The sequence below is a fragment of the Lissotriton helveticus genome, chromosome 2_1, assembly GCF_964261635.1.
Source record: "Lissotriton helveticus chromosome 2_1, aLisHel1.1, whole genome shotgun sequence".
NCBI lineage: Eukaryota > Metazoa > Chordata > Amphibia > Caudata > Salamandridae > Lissotriton > Lissotriton helveticus.
Window position 1 is genome coordinate 434,988,264 of NC_136059.1, and position 16,603 is coordinate 435,004,866.

Genomic DNA, 16,603 nt, shown 5'->3' on the forward strand with positions numbered 1-16,603 from the left:
TAGCCCACTCTGCCACCCCAGTTCAGACATGGCTATATGCAAATCAGTCTGACCCTGTGCCTCATGGGAACAGTCCAGCCCGAACTGCCAAGCCATGCCTTCCCTGGACCGGAAACAAGCTTCCGAGGACCGGTTTCTGGCATTCCAGCCGTCTTCAGCCCGGCTTGCTTGAATCCAGTGGCAAAGTGAGCAAGGGACTCACGTCTGAGCATACCCTGCCACACTTATGGCGGCCAAAGCGGTACAAAAGGGGTTGGTGATGGACTGAGCATCTGAACCAATCAAACACTCACACCCAGTCAAAAGATCTGGGTTTGATCCATCACCGTTCTTTAGCCCACTCTGCCACCCCAGTTCAGACATGGCTATATGCAAATCAGTCTGATTCACGTCTGATCATACCCTGCCACACTTATGTGTGGCAGGGTATGCTCAGACGTGAGTCCCTTGCTCACTTTGCCACTGGATTCAAGCAAGCCGGGCTGAAGACGGCTGGAAAGCCAGAAACCGGTCCTCGGAAGCTTGTTTCCGGTCCAGGGAAGACATGGCTTGGCAGTTCGGGCTGGACTGTTCCCATGAGGCACAGGGTCAGACTGATTTGCATATAGCCATGTCTGAACTGGGGTGGCAGAGTGGGCTAAAGAACGGTGATGGATCAAACCCAGACCTTTTGACTGGGTGTGAGTGTTTGATTGGTTTATTTATTTATTTATTTATTTATGAAGCTTATAAAGCGCACGTCTACCTCCGGCGGAGGTGTCCCGGCGCTAAGATTACTTGAATGTCCCCCTAGGAAGGTACCAGGAGTAAATCCCACAGAAAGAAAATAAGAGGTGCAGACACTATTATGACCGTTTAGTGAACAACCAGGTTTTGAGTTTACGTCGGAAGGCTAACTCGGATTCAATGAACCTAAGATCCAGAGGAAGGCTATTCCAGAGTTTGGCAGCAATAACGGTGAAAGTTCTGCCGCCGCAACGGGAAAGCCTGAATCTTGGGACAATCAGTAAACGAAGGCTGTTAGATCTGAGGTGTCTAACTGAAGATGAAATTTTAAGGCGTTTACTCAGGTAAGACGGGCCTGTTCCATGAATTGCACGAAATGCCAAGGTCAAGATCTTAAAATCGATACGCCGAGCTATGGGGAGCCAATGAAGCTCATCTCTGTACGCTCTTACTGAGGTGCGGGCAGGGATATTGCCAATGAGCCGAGCTGCGGCGTTTTGGACAATTTGCAGGCGGTCAATCAAATATTGGGGGGCACCCGCATACAGACTGTTAGCATAGTCCAAATGTGTAGTAATAAGTGCCTGGACCACCGTTTTACGGGAAGATTGAGGAAGATACGGGAATATCTTCCTGATCATGCGCAGTTTCGCAAAGCAAGCCCCCGCAACTTTGTTGACTTGGGACTTACCAGACAGGGTGTTATCAAATGTGAAGCCTAGGTTGCGGGCAGCCTGAACTGGCTTAGGGGGGGATCCAGAACAGTGGGCCAACAAAGGCTGGCAAGGGGAGGAGATTTCTGACCGAAGAAAAGAACCTCAGTTTTTTCGGTATTGAGCGCAAGGTGATTAGCAGACATCCACGTACAGATATTGCCAAGGCAGTTTCTAAAGTTGGAAAAATGGGAGTCAGAGTGGTCTCTGAATGAAAAAATAAGCTGAGTATCATCAGCATAGGAGACCACCCTGACACCCCAAGATTCTACTACCTTGGCAAGAGGAGCCACGTAGATGTTGAACAATAAAGGGCTGAGGGATGCTCCGTCCATCACCACCCCCTTTTGTACCGCTTTGGCCGCCATAAGTGTGGCAGGGTATGCTCAGACGTGAGTCCCTTGCTCACTTTGCCACTGGATTCAAGAAAGCCAGGCTGAAGACGGCTGGAATGCCAGAAACAGGTCCTCGGAAGCTTGTTTCCGGTCCAGGGAAGGCATGGCTTGGCAGTTCGGGCTGGACTGTTCCCATGAGGCACAGGGTCAGACTGATTTGCATATAGCCATGTCTGAACTGGGGTGGCAGAGTGGGCTAAAGAACGGTGATTGATTAAACCCAGATCTTTTGACTGGGTGTGAGTGTTTGATTGATTCAGATGCTCCCTCCATCACCACCCCCTTTTGTACCACTTTTGGCCGCCATAAGTGTGGCAGGGTATGCTCAGACGTGAGTCCCTTGCTCACTTTGCCACTGGATTCAAGCAAGCCGGGCTGAAGACGGCTGGAATGCCAGAAACCGGTCCTCGGAAGCTTGTTTCCGGTCCAGGAAAGACATGGCTTTGCAGTTCGGGCTGGGCTGTTCCCATGAGGCACAGGGCCAGACTGATTTGCATATAGCCTTGTCTGAACTGGGGTGGCAGAGTGGGCTAAAGAACGGTGATGGATTAAACCCAGATCTTTTGACTGGGTGTGAGTGTTTGATTTATTCAGATGCTCCCTCCATCACCACCCCCATTTGTACTACTTGATTTAAAGCATCAGTATATGTGGAGCCCCTATGCACATGGAAGGGCTTGTACATACATTGGTCTGCGTTTATCAAGAGAGCTGGCTGTGCAGGTGTTGGGTGCCGAAGAGTGCTGCTTGTCCATTGGACCATAGTGAAGTGTTTTCCTGTGTGATCATTTGGTTTGAACGTTCGCGCGTGCGCAGAACAACAACTGTGTGGTGCTTGGTGACTATTGCTGTGGTCTTTGGGTCCCAAGACCCATGTAGAGGGAGTAATGCAGCTCTTATGGTTTGGGAAGGTATTCAATGGCATGTGGTCATAGCTACGATGTGCCTGCCATGGTCAGCGATCGAAGGAGGTAGGATGTCAGTGTTCATGGATTTGGTGACTGAATGTAAGGTTCGTGCTCTATCTAGTGGTGTGTGTCTTGGTGGCACTGTTTATGTGTTTATAGCTATACGTTGCTGATTCGCAATCATGGATCTTTATTGTTGTGCTTTCTTCTTGGAGCACGTCCTTCTATGATGGTGTGTGGTGCTACATGCATTGCTGGTGATGCTGGAGGGTGCCTCATGCATTCATAGCCAGGGCGTTTTTCTGTGTGTGTTGTCTTTGCAAGTTAATCTGTAGATATTTTTCCGACTTTTGTCTTTTCAGTAGTCAAAGAACAGGTTCATTTTTAAAGTAGATCCTTTTTTTTCAGTTACATGTTTGGGCAAGCCTATATGTTGAGTAGGCAAAGTAATGACGTTGAGCTGGTTAAATAAATACCGGAACTTCAAATATAAGCCAGCAGGCACAGCTGACCTGCTCTATGGTTCAGCTAGACTCAACTAGCATTCGCTCACTATTTCAGTCGGCGTACAAAAAATGCTAATTTAAACAAAATGATAGGAATCACGTGTAATTGGTCAACTGGAGTTTCCACCTGGAACGACTTGATAAATTCCGATAACTATTACGATGCTTAGTTGCCAGTCACCGAGCTTTGAGAACTTGATTTCAGAAAAATGAATTTATTTTCCTAGGTTCATCTTTTTCCCATCTTGCATAGTAAGATGTCCCCCAGAGCAAATGGGATCTAGGAGGCTTTATGAGTCCTGCCAGGTCAAAAATTCACAGAGCACGTGCTTTGTGATCATGGAATCCTAAGGTTAATATTCATAAACTTCCTAATGCAAAAAATGTGATATTTTGTTTGTTTTTGATACACTAGGAAATAGGTTAGGAAATAAATAGCCTTTTAGTAGAAGTGCTGTAAACTAAAATAGAAACGGGAATTATAAAGGCCTGGAGCTCATATTATAAGCAGCCCTTAACATGTTTATCATTTAACTTTATCCTTTTTAAATTAATTAATGAGCCTGCATACTATCTTGTTTCTTCAGGTATCTCACCCTGGCCTTCCCATTTATACCTGGACTCTCCGCATTGAGGGCTTTCCGTGCCTTAAAAATTATTTCCCTCATTCCAGGTACGTGATTATTAATTTTATTAAATAAGTTCATTTGTAAAATATAATATCAGTATTGAGCAATAAAAAGGCAAAATATCATTTTATCAATGCAATATGTATATCATACCTTATCTAGATACGCTCTTGCAAGAAAAAAGTGTGCTGCACAGCAAAACTTAATAAACTATTTATAAGTGACCCAGACAATATCGATGATAAACTCAGTTGCCAATGACACAAATCTGTTTATGTCATATGGCCTCCTGTTGTGTGGGGAAGTCTTGAAGCACATTGTCATATTACATTAATCACAATGAAATCTTCAGACCTCCCTCACAAAAAATGTGCCACATACCAGAGATATTCTTGCTTGGTCAAAATTAAGCTATATACGTGCGTCAAAGTACAAACATTTGCTTGACATTTTCATTGAAGAATTTGGACATAACAACACACCACCTTGACACCTCTTTCTGTGTGACTGTTATATTATCTATGACTGTTTCCTCCTTTTTGTTTCCCAGGCTTCTAGTGGAATGTAACAATTTACAATGACATACCACAAATAGTCTGTGTTTCTATCCATTAGCAGATGAAAGCCAAAGCTGTTGGCTTTGCCAGTGATTATTTAAAAACTTCTCAGTTCTTTCACCAATTTCAGATGATTGTGCTCCTTGATATGCTATAGTTCGTGAAAGTGACATTTTTATACCATCTATGTTCAACAATGTACAGTCAAACTTAAAGCTGATATAACTTGCATCTCCAAATTCTTCTGTGTTCCTACATTATACTAGTAGTCATCAGAAATGTTATGCTCAAGTCTGAACTAAACACTGCCGAATCATAAACATTAGAATGAGACCAGCATCGCCTAGCTCTTAATACTACTGATCAATATGTAATGCACTGTGTGATTGGATTGCTTCTTCAGATTAATGTGCGGTAACAAGTAACGAAGAGTGGAATGATAGCTGAGTCTAGTTGCTTTGCATACTAAAGCATTCGCTCATAAATCTGTGTTTGACGTCATGGTCACTGGTTTATATCCAAGTGGGCCCACTCAGCCTTTCATCCTTCTGAGGTCGAAAAATGAATATGATTGAGATTACTAATAATAAATATTTATTATTTAGTCGCAAGATGCCCCGAAGGTTTTATCACTTTACAGACACACATTACAGTAGATTTACAAGAAACTCGATGGCATAAATCTACGTACAATTAATTCCAATGTGAATGATTTATATAGTGAATGTATATCTCGAAAACCTGGCATTGCTCTGGCTGTTGCTGATAAATGTTTAGCATTCATTTTTTCACCCTACACGTTACAATTGCTACTATTGACAATTGCTCTTTACTATGATTTCTACCATATTCCATATTTTGTTTAAAGTATTTTATAAGAGCTACACTCTACCATTTATTCACCTCATGTCCCCAAGAAACAGGGACAGGTAAATGATGTAGACAAGAGGTGTGTGCATGTAATAACTAACTATGATCAACCTAACACAAATTTGTAATTTCACCTTCATTCCCGGATAATGTTGAAGCCTAGTTAAATCTTTAGGCATCCGAAACTCGTGAAAGGAGACAAAAACATACTTGAGTGTGTGAACAATTTATGGAAAGTAAACTGAGTTGAAACTAGCCAAAATTACAATAAACAAGGTAGGACCAAATTCTGCATCAAAAGCAGAATGAGATAGATGGGTTTTCACCTCATTCTTAACTTTAGTATGAGTGCTGTCAATCTTAGTGATTTAGCCGTAAAAAATAGCTTTGTATGCATAGAGTTTTCACACTGAAGTATTTGTATCCATTTGGTTGATAACCAAGAGATTTAAGGAGGTCAAGCATAGGCATTTCAGAAGGTGGTATGGTTTGAATTCTTTGTAGAGGTAGCTAGGGCAGAGGCTATGTAATGAATTGGGGTTTGAATTATGCTCTCTCTTTATCTCCCCTCCCTTACATATGCTCTCTCTTTACCTCCCCTCTCCCCTACATATGTGTATGGGACAGCGGCTGCGCAGCGGACGCGTGCAGCGGGCGCGACGGAGGCGCGCCGAAGTTGCGCCAAAGTTAAGCCCGTCTGCGCCCGTCCACGGCCGGACGGGGCCCGGGCCATGACCCCTGTGCGAGCTAGGCCAACCCACATACAATATGGGAGACAAGAACTGTTAGATCTATGTCCATCTAAAGCGGGACCTTGCTGGCACTCAATGGAGGCACTAACACTCCGAAACTGTGCACTGTGCTCCTTTAAAAGCCAGAGAGAACCGGAAAATGGGACAGACAGTGGGTGGATTCAAGGAGGCTTGCTGAATTGTAGATCATTAAGCAAGCACAGTAATCAGATTTGGGATCTCCTTCTGGATGAGAAGATGGATGTTCTCTTCCTAACGGAGACCTGGCTAGGGGAACACTCCAATCCTGACATAATAGAAGCTATCCCGTCATGTTACTCACTGGCCAGATTAGACAGGAGCGAGGGAAGGGGTGGAGGGATTGCCATTGCTATTAAGGCTCCGCTTGACTGCACTTTAGTTCCCCTACAAATAGATAGCTGTGAGGCCGGACAATTCACGTTAAAACTTGGACCTCAACACTCTGTGTCGGGGATCCTCGTTTATAGACCCCCAGGAAGGCTTAAAGATTTTAAGACTAGTCTAGTGGAGGCTGTCGCTCACTTAGCCATAAGAAAGAGTAGACTCCTGGTGTTAGGAGACCTTAATATTCATCTCGAAGATGAACTAGCTAAAGAGGCTATAGACATAAGGAAATAATTGCAGGCCTTGCAATTAGAATTAAAAAACTTTACCCCGACCCATAAGCATGGACACTTACTAGATCCTGTATTTGGAAGCTGGGACGGAGTGAGGGTGGATACTCCCTTACCTGTACCTTGGTCGGATCATTTTTTAATCCCTCTTAAATTATACACTCCAGCTACGGATACTCATAGGGGGGATAACAAGAGCTATCCACGACGCAAATGGAAAGACTTCTCACAAGACACTTTCAATAAATTATTACAGAAAGGGGGTCCTCCGGGAGGCGCTGACTGTGAAAGCGCAAATAGTAAACTAGAGAGGCGTATTTTACATGCCCTATATACAACGGCCCCGATATGCTTATCCAAGGTAGGGAGCAGAGGAAAAAAGTCAGCTCCTTGGTTTACTCCCGAGCTGCAGGCTGCTAAATCGGAATGTAAAAGACTTGAGCGTAGATGGCGGGTGGACTTCTGCCCTCAAAGGAAGTTAACTTATAAGGTAGCTCAGAGAAATTATCAAACTATGTTGCGAGGAACTAAGGCCAGGCACTATAAAAATCGTATCGGGGAGGCAGAAAACTCCTCGAGAGAACTTTTTAAAATCTTTAAGGATATCTCAGTAGTAGCAAACGCTAATACCCCAGACAATGACTCAATAGAAGAGTGTAACAGAGTAGCTGACTATTTTGCATGGAAGGTCAGTGATATTTATGCGACCTTCTCTGGTACCACGGAACGTGGACTTGACTTTAAGGAGATTGCGGGGGCAAGTAATGTGGAGTACTGTCTGAAGGCTTTTTCGGTCACCCCTCCTGAGACACTTAGCAGCATCTGTCAGGGTATTAAATCTGGCTCCCCTTGGGACCCGGCACCACCTAGGGTGTTGGGAGAGAGCCTCACGGTGCTGGAACCTTACTTCAGGCATGTACTTCAGGTCTCATTTGCCTCCGAAACACTCCCTGAAGATTGGAAAAAAGCTGTAGTTCTTCCAATAAAAAAGAAACCCAATATAAGCCATGAAGTACTTGAAAACTTAAGACCAATTTCCTTACTACCATACCTAGCCAAAGTGGCGGAGAAAGTGGCCAATATTCAACTGATGGCACACTTAGAGAAGAACAACCTCCTACACTCCTCTCAATCAGGTTTCCGATCGGGCTTCTCTACGGAGAAGGCCCTTTTGAGAGCGACAGAGACCTTGCGTCAAGGGGCGGATGCTGGACAGACCATGGCATTGGTGATGCTGGACCTCAGTGCGGCGTTTGACACTGTAGCTCATTCCATCTTGCTGCAGTGTCTAAACAAAGCAGGTGTCACTGAGTCCGACTGGGATGGCTGAAATCATTCCTTACTGGCCGGAGCTTCCAGGTCCAACGAGGCTCCTTTAAATCTTCAGCGATAGCTTTAGAACAAGGGGTGCCTCAAGGCTCTGCCCTGAGCCCAACTTTGTTTAATCTATATATGGCCCCCCTTGCAGAAGTGGTGCAAGCGTATGGAGTGGAGTTAGTCTCCTACGCCGACGACACCCAACTGCTGATCTCTTTGTCCCAAGCACCATCTACGGCGGCATCTAATTTCAAGGCCTGTATGCAGGCTTTGGCAGAATGGATGAACTCGCACTGTCTGAAGCTTAACGGCTCCAAGACAGAGGTAATGGTGATTGGTGGGATCAATCTGAGTTGGACAGCGGATTGGTGGCCATCATGCCTGGGTCCAACGCCCAATCCCTGTAAGGAGGCTAAGAACTTAGGGATATGGGTTGATCCCACGCTATCTTATGAAGGCCACATTCGCCGCCTAGTGGCAAAGTGTTTTGGGGTATTAAAAACCCTCACCCACACCTTAGACTTACTCCCGCTGGAGGCCAGACGCACCATGACTCAAGCATTGGTGACATCCCGTATGGACTACGGAAATGTCCTGTTCTTAGGCACCACAGGAAAAAGTATGGAACGTCTGCAAGTCCTTCAAAATACGGCCGCCAGGCTGGTCCTGAGACTTCCAAAAAGAGCAGCCTCCAAACCTGCTCTCGCAGCTTTACACTGGCTGCCGGTCAGGAAAAAAGTTATGTATAAAGCGCTCCTAATATGCCACAGAATAATATGGCATAAAGCTCCATCCTATCTCCAAGACCTGGTACACATATATGAGCCTAGCAGAGCCCTACGCTCAGAAGGAACGGGCCAACTGAAGATTCCCCGTGTAAAAAGAGCCAAACTGGGAGGCCGCTCTTTTAGAGTCCTAGCGGCCTGCAACTGTAATAGGCTCCCGGTTGGCCTCAGACTGGAAGGTTCTGAGGTCAAGTTCAGAAGTCTCTTAAAAACCCACCTGTACAATCTATAAAACACTGATGGGCGGTGGAGGCTACCACGGCTATTGTACGAAATTTTATCTCCACAGCGCGGGGAAACGCCGGGAAGGCGTCACCAGGCGCTTTATAAATTACTTTATTATTATTATTATTATCTGGTAGCCAAACTAAAGACTTCCATGCTGGTGAGATATTAACAAATTACTTAAGTACTAGAATGAGCCAGGTGCCATGACACAGAGTCTTTAAGGTAGTACTGCTCATTTTGGGGAGCCCTGTGCATTGCATCAGTCCAGTTCAGCTAAGATGTCAGTGAGCAGTAATGTCGTCTTTTGGGAGAACTGCAACAGGTGAATAAAATATGCGAGTAGACATATCTTAAATTGGAAATTGGGTGTTTGTGAGGGGTGAAAGATAAGTCACAGGCAAACAGCTGTAAGGTAATGTTCTTGAGTGATCCTAAATATTCCTTTTGAGTCCTAGCCACATTGTCATATAGTTGGAGTCCTCGAGTCCTTTAGAGCCTGTTATTTGCCTATATGTTATGGAGTGGCCCAAGAGGCGATTGTCAAAGGTTGTCCCTCTGTTTGCCTCCTCCTCTCTTGAGAGATAGCTAGATAGAAAGATAGATAGATAGATAGATAGATAGATAGATAGATAGATAGATAGATAGATAGATAGATAGATAGATAGATAGATAGATAGATAGATAGATAGATAGATAGATAGATAGATAGATAGATAGATAGATAGATAGATAGATAGATAGATATGGTTTCATCAAAAACTATTTGTGATGAATAAAGCAATGATAATCATATCTTCCACAATGCAGTGGTCATAACTTCCTGCCTGATACCATACATTACATCACAAATGATACTGATAAAGTCACTGATTATATCACAAATCTAATCACCATTGTCGTCATAAATGGCATTACTGAATTTGAACTAGGACACTGCAGCTCAGATACTAGCCACGTTAACCTTTGGTCATACCTAATATTTCTGGATGGTATTAGAACTCGCATTCTACTAAATCCTGATAAAGGAAGATGTTGCTGAGACTAGAACATACATTTGCTCTGCCTAGCAAGCTTATGGAAGAGGTTTTTCTGTAAGAGGGAAGAATAGGCACATCCTAATTTTCTATGGGTCAGTTGGCTTCGGCAGGTGGCATGACTGATAATGACCGTTTCCTGGACTGTCATCTTCCCTATAGCCATCCATGCTTCCTGAGTTCTGAATGCATGACTTGGCTTTTGTTAAGCAGTGCACTGGGGCCACGGGCCTAGTAGGCTCTAATCCCAGGGACTACTGAATTTATGTACAGCCTGAACAGCAGGCTCTATGGTTCTATCCTGGCTTTTAGCCAATCGCCACACTAAGGAACCTTATGCCAAGAGCCTGTTGGGGTCCGCCACACTCAGAATTCACCATGTAACAGTTTGTATGAGTGCTGGGGTCATAGGGTTCCCAGTGAACTACTCTGTTGTCTGCCTTTGTGTTGACAGGCATGTGGTATTTAGTACAACTTTTTCTGATTTGGTACACCCTGTCTTTATATGTTTTATCCCTTATTAAATAAATCATCTAAATGAGGTAGCAGATATGTATGTTTTGTTGTTTTATTATTTATTCATTAAACATAGTTTTCCCCAAAAATGTTTATTTATTTAAGTGCGAACTCTCTAAAATGTCCTGTTGTTACCAGTTAATGCCGGGTGTGAATTTGACTTCTTTGCTAATTTTGCCATTTCATCCATTTTACTATTAAAATATCTCAAGAGTCAGCGGACAATTACAATGTGATGAAAATCAATAATATAGGTAAATCATAAAAGTGCATTCCACTTTATAACAAAAAAAGAGAAAAATAAAATGAAAAAATATAATTAATGCAATTCTTGTGAACAATGAAATGTATCTTAATTATAAAATTATGATAATCTACTTCATTTAATTTTTGAGACATACTAACATATCCAAACTGAAAACATTCACATCTTTTTGCGAAATCAGTGCACAAGGAAGTATTGATTAAAACAGTTCTCACATAAATTTAACCAAGGCATTCCCTTGTTTATGGTTCCACTTTTCAATTATTACGGGAACTTAAACTGTAATAATTTGTTGAAACTGTTTTCATACATATTTTTTATCCAGTACACCGAAATATAAATCCCATAGGATATTATGAGATTTATATTTTGCTGGAAGGGATACCTTACATATTCTTGTGTCAATATATCTAGTTACTATTTGCAAATATCATACTTGTCCATTAGGTCTGATGTTGAGATAAATAAGGTTGCAAATACCATGAGCTATCTGTATGCTTCTTCAGTATTATCAAACGTAATGTTCCAAAATAACCAACCTATATGTTAAGCATAATCTTGCATACCATATGAATTTCAGGGTTTTACTTCTCTATGATTGTGTTTATGGAAAAGCCTCATTCTTGACTGCAGCACCATGTTATCCAAAGTTTGAGAATTTTAGTGTTTTTTCTACATCTTGTGTCTTTCTAGAAGACCACACTGGTAGTGCACCCATTTTATTAAAACTCCAGATATTATCCCCTGTGTTTAACTACCTTTGCACATGCAAAACAATCCAACAAAACAACAGTTGTTTTTATCTCAGAGTAAAAATCTCAAATTGAATGGAATCCCCTACAGTATTTATTCATTGTTAATGCAAAAATAAATGAGTTTCCTCTTGCTAGAATTTTGTAAACATTATCCTTTCTAAAACTTATACGATTAAAGGCCTATATATTATATGTATGTATTGAATATGGTATACATCAATAGAAGCAATATATTGTTTTAGAATTAGGGGGTTTATTAGGATGGCGGATGGATGGCCACCGCAGGGCGGTCGGTGGAACTGCCAGACCGTAGGCGGACATCCACCCGCAATCGCAACCCGGACAACCGCTGGTCCCATTAGCATGGCGGTGACAACCCCGGCAGTGAGATTTTCCGCCCGTCACTTTTCCACCGGTACCAGTCCGCACGCCTGCCTAGTGGCCGAACTGTACTGCTACAATGGTGCCGGTGCAGGGCCAGGCTCTGTCGGCATGATTATGATGCCGGCGGTAGCCAGCCTTTCAGCGGTGGTGGGGGCACCATGGAAAGGCTTGCTGAGAATGTCTTTGGGGGCAAATGGCAGGCCCCTAATGTGTTGGGGTTGTGTGTGGGTACACTGGGGGGTACCAATGGTACCCCCCTTCATGTCCCTGTACCAGGTGGCAGGCACTGTGCAGTGCCTGCCACACAGTGCAGTGATATGCATGACATGCTCCTTTTCACATCGCAGCAGTGCTGCTGACAGCAGCAAATGCCACAATGTTATGCCTGCGATCATACCGCCGCAATCGGATTTTGACTGTGGAGCATGCTAATCGGACCGGCGGTTATGCAGCGATCCTTGCGGGCGGGCTTTTCCCACTACCATGGCGGTCGGGCTGATCTTTCTACCACCATCCTAATAGACCCCATAGTTCTTTTAGTAACTACTAACCTTATATGTTATAAGAAGTTCAATATTTAATCTTTAAACTCCGTATTAAAAACAGTCAATGATATCATACATGAATAAAGTTAATGCAGTTGCTCAGTGGCTTTAGCTATCAAGCAGGGCCGGACTGGCTACCAGGCATTATGGAATGCTGGTGTCCTGAGGGCAGATTTCGTTGATGGGAGCCTCCGTGTACTGAACAAAATTTGTTTTACTTCAATTATTTCGAAGTACACGCAGGTCTCCATGAACGAAATCAGCCCCCAATGAAGTGAACTCTGCCCCCAGCTCGGCAGAATTCCAAAACGCCCGGTAGTCAGTCCAGCCCTGCTATCAAGTTACATTAAAATCCAATTTTTAAAGGCATGTTACAGTATACCATTTGTTTAGATAAGTGGCAAGTCTTCTGGACCAAATGTGTTTCCTTGTTATATGGTCTGGTAAAGGTGAAGCAAGTTCTAGGGACAAAATGTGGAAGTCCATGTTTGTCTGAAATGTATCACTTTGTGTGTACTGACCTTCAAATCTTGACTAGGAAAGTTAGGTGGCTATAGGGAGGTTGAGAAACATCTCTGAATGGTCTTTCCTGAAGTCCTATGATCGAAACAGTGACACTATACAGGTGAGGTCCAGTGAGTTGTAGGACTATACAATGGAGTTGCTGCATCTCCTTATGTATTGTATCTTCCCCGCATTAAAATGCATGCTCTTTACAGTGAGAATGAGGCAGAGAATCAGAAACTGTATGAAGGTGCAATTTCTCTAGTGGGTATAGTAGTGCTGAGGATGTCTTTTTGCTACATTCAAAAATGGCATTTATAACCAATCTCCCTTTCTTTTCAAGGGTATTTTCAAAACTCTGTTTTTTCCCTTTCTTATTTTAGTTTATTTTGTAATCCATTCCCGCATTTCCTAGGTTAATCTAAACACTGTCCTTTTCCCATCATTAGTTATTGTAGGTTCCTGGGAATAAGGTCCATTCAACCTTTCATCTTGAGCAGCGATAGGGTCTACATCTGACTTACCATGACTTAGTGTTCTGGGTGACTCTTGGACTTTGTTGAAAGCTCTGCACCTAGCACTCAACTTTCTCCTTATGCTAAAGTATAGAGAATATTTCCCCTATACTTTACCATTGGCTAACTCCGCCGTCAAGGCAAACATCTCCATATGATAAAGTATAGGGAACATTTTTAAAGTATTACCCTTGGAAAGAGTTTGTAACAAAACTTTTTAGTTAAATAGTAATGAAGATTATATGTAAAACTAAGGGGGTAAATGGTCCTTAACTTTGAATGACAAATTAGACAAATGTAACTGTATTACGGCAAGTTATATATCTCAAGTTTAATTTACAAAAGGAATGCCTACCTAAATTTAAAAAAACATACATGCAAAAATTACGCATTAATAATTATTAAAAGATATATACAGTCTTAATTAAACGTTTGTTATATATATTTAGGAATATTTTTGTTAATATTTCATTATAAAAATGGTATTAAAATATTTTAGTATTAAATAATAAATATGTACTATTGAGATATATATATCTATACTTATATATATATATATATATTTGAAGAAAAGTTTGCCCAAGGTAGAAAAGCCACACTCGAAGGGGTTATCACACAAATGCTGCCGGTGGTAGTACTCAGCCTGTCACACACCCTCCTTCCAGCTTGCCAAACGCGTTTCGGGCGTCATCCCGCCCTTGATCACTGGCTGCACCATGTAAGACAGAAGCCAAAGTTAAATTCAATGCACCTGTTTTTATTGCGATACAGGGTCCCGCCCATGTGGGCTGTAGCAAAGCATTGTGGTTGTTGCAGTTCATGCCACGGACTCCAGGTACATAACCACAGTGGGTGCCACAGTGGGTGCCTCAATTCTTACGCTGGTTAAAATACAAACCCCAGTGGAAGCTGGAAGGAGGGTGTGTGACAGGCCGAGTACTACCACCGGCAGCATTTGTGTGATAACCCCTTCGTGTGTGGCTTTTCTACCTTGGGCAAACTTTTCTTCAAATACACAGCAGCCAGCCTGGTCGCGGAAAAGCCCCGCTGCTGGCTCAGGAAGATCTACACTGCTCGCTCATGTAGAGCGGTGTTTAGAACGAAGGGGGCCTGAGCTGCTGGTACATATTGGGACTACTACGGCACTGTGTACAACTTTCCTTCACCCACTGGGGTTTGTATTTTAACCAGCGTAAGAATTGAGGCACCCACTGTGGTTATGTACCTGGAGTCCGTGGCATGAACTGCAACAACCACAATGCTTTGCTACAGCCCACATGGTCGGGACCCTGTATCGCAATAAAAACAGGTGCATTGAATTTAACTTTGGCTTCTGTCTTACATGGTGCAGCCAGTGATCAAGGGCGGGATGACGCCCGAAACGCGTTTGGCAAGCTGGAAGGAGGATGTGTGACAGGCTGAGTACTACCACCGGCAGCATTTGTGTGATAACCCCTTCGTGTGTGGCTTTTCTACCTTGGGCAAACTTTTCTTCAAATACACAGCGGCCAGCCTGGTCGCGGAAAAGCCCCGCTGCTGGCTCAGGCAGATCTACACTGCTCGCTCATGTAGAGCGGTGTTTAGAACGAAGGGAGCCTGAGCTGCTGGTACATATTGGGACTACTACGGCACTGTGTACAACTTTCTTCACCCACTGGGGTTTGTATTTTAACCAGCGTAAGAATTGAGGCACCCACTGTGGTTATGTACCTGGAGTCCGTGGCATGAACTGCAACAACCACAATGCTTTGCTACAGCCCACATGGGCGGGACCCTGTATCACAATAAAAACAGGTGCATTGAATTTAACTTTGGCTTCTGTCTTACATGGTGCAGCCAGTGATCAAGGGCGGGATGACGCCCAAAACGCGTTTGGCAAGCTGGAAGGAGGGTGTGTGACAGGCTGAGTACTACCACCGGCAGCATTTGTGTGATAACCCCTTCGAGTGTGGCTTTTCTACCTTGGGCAAACTTTTCTTCAAATACACAGCGGCCAGCCTGGTCGCGGAAAAGCCCCGCTGCTGGCTCAGGCAGATCTACACTGCTCGCTCATGTAGAGCGGTGTTTAGAACGAAGGGGGCCTGAGCTGCTGGTACATATTGGGACTACTACGGCACTGTGTACAACTTTCTTCACCCACTGGGGTTTGTATTTTAACCAGCGTAAGAATTGAGGCACCCACTGTGGTTATGTACCTGGAGTCCGTGGCATGAACTGCAACAACCACAATGCTTTGCTACAGCCCACATGGGCGGGACCCTGTATCGCAATAAAAACAGGTGCATTGAATTTAACTTTGGCTTCTGTCTTACATGGTGCAGCCAGTGATCAAGGGCGGGATGACGCCCGAAACGCGTTTGGCAAGCTGGAAGGAGGGTGTGTGACAGGCTGAGTACTACCACCGGCAGCATTTGTGTGATAACCCCTTCGTGTGTGGCTTTTCTACCATGGGCAACTTTTTCTTCAAATACACAGCGGCCAGCCTGGTCGCAGAAAAGCCCCGCTGCTGGCTCAGGCAGATCTACACTGCTCGCTCATGTAGAGCGGTGTTTAGAACGAAGGGGGCCTGAGCTGCTGGTACATATTGGGACTACTACGGCACTGTGTTTGTATTTTAACCAGCGTTAGAATTGAGGCACCCACTGTGGTTATGTACCTGGAGTCCGTGGCATGAACTGCAACAACCACAATGCTTTGCTACAGCCCACATGGGCGGGACCCTGTATCGCAATAAAAACAGGTGCATTGAATTTAACTTTGGCTTCTGTCTTACATGGTGCAGACAGTGATCAAGGGCGGGATGACGCCCGAAACGCGTTTGGCAAGCTGGAAGGAGGGTGTGTGACAGGCTGAGTACTACCACCGGCAGCATTTGTGTGATAACCCCTTCGTGTGTGGCTTTTCTACCTTGGGCAAACTTTTCTTCAAATACACAGCGGCCAGCCTGGTCGCGGAAAAGCCCCGCTGCTGGCTCAGGCAGATCTACACTGCTCGCTCATGTAGAGCGGTGTTTAGAACGAAGGGGGCCCGAGCTTCTGGTACATATTGGGACTACTACGGCACC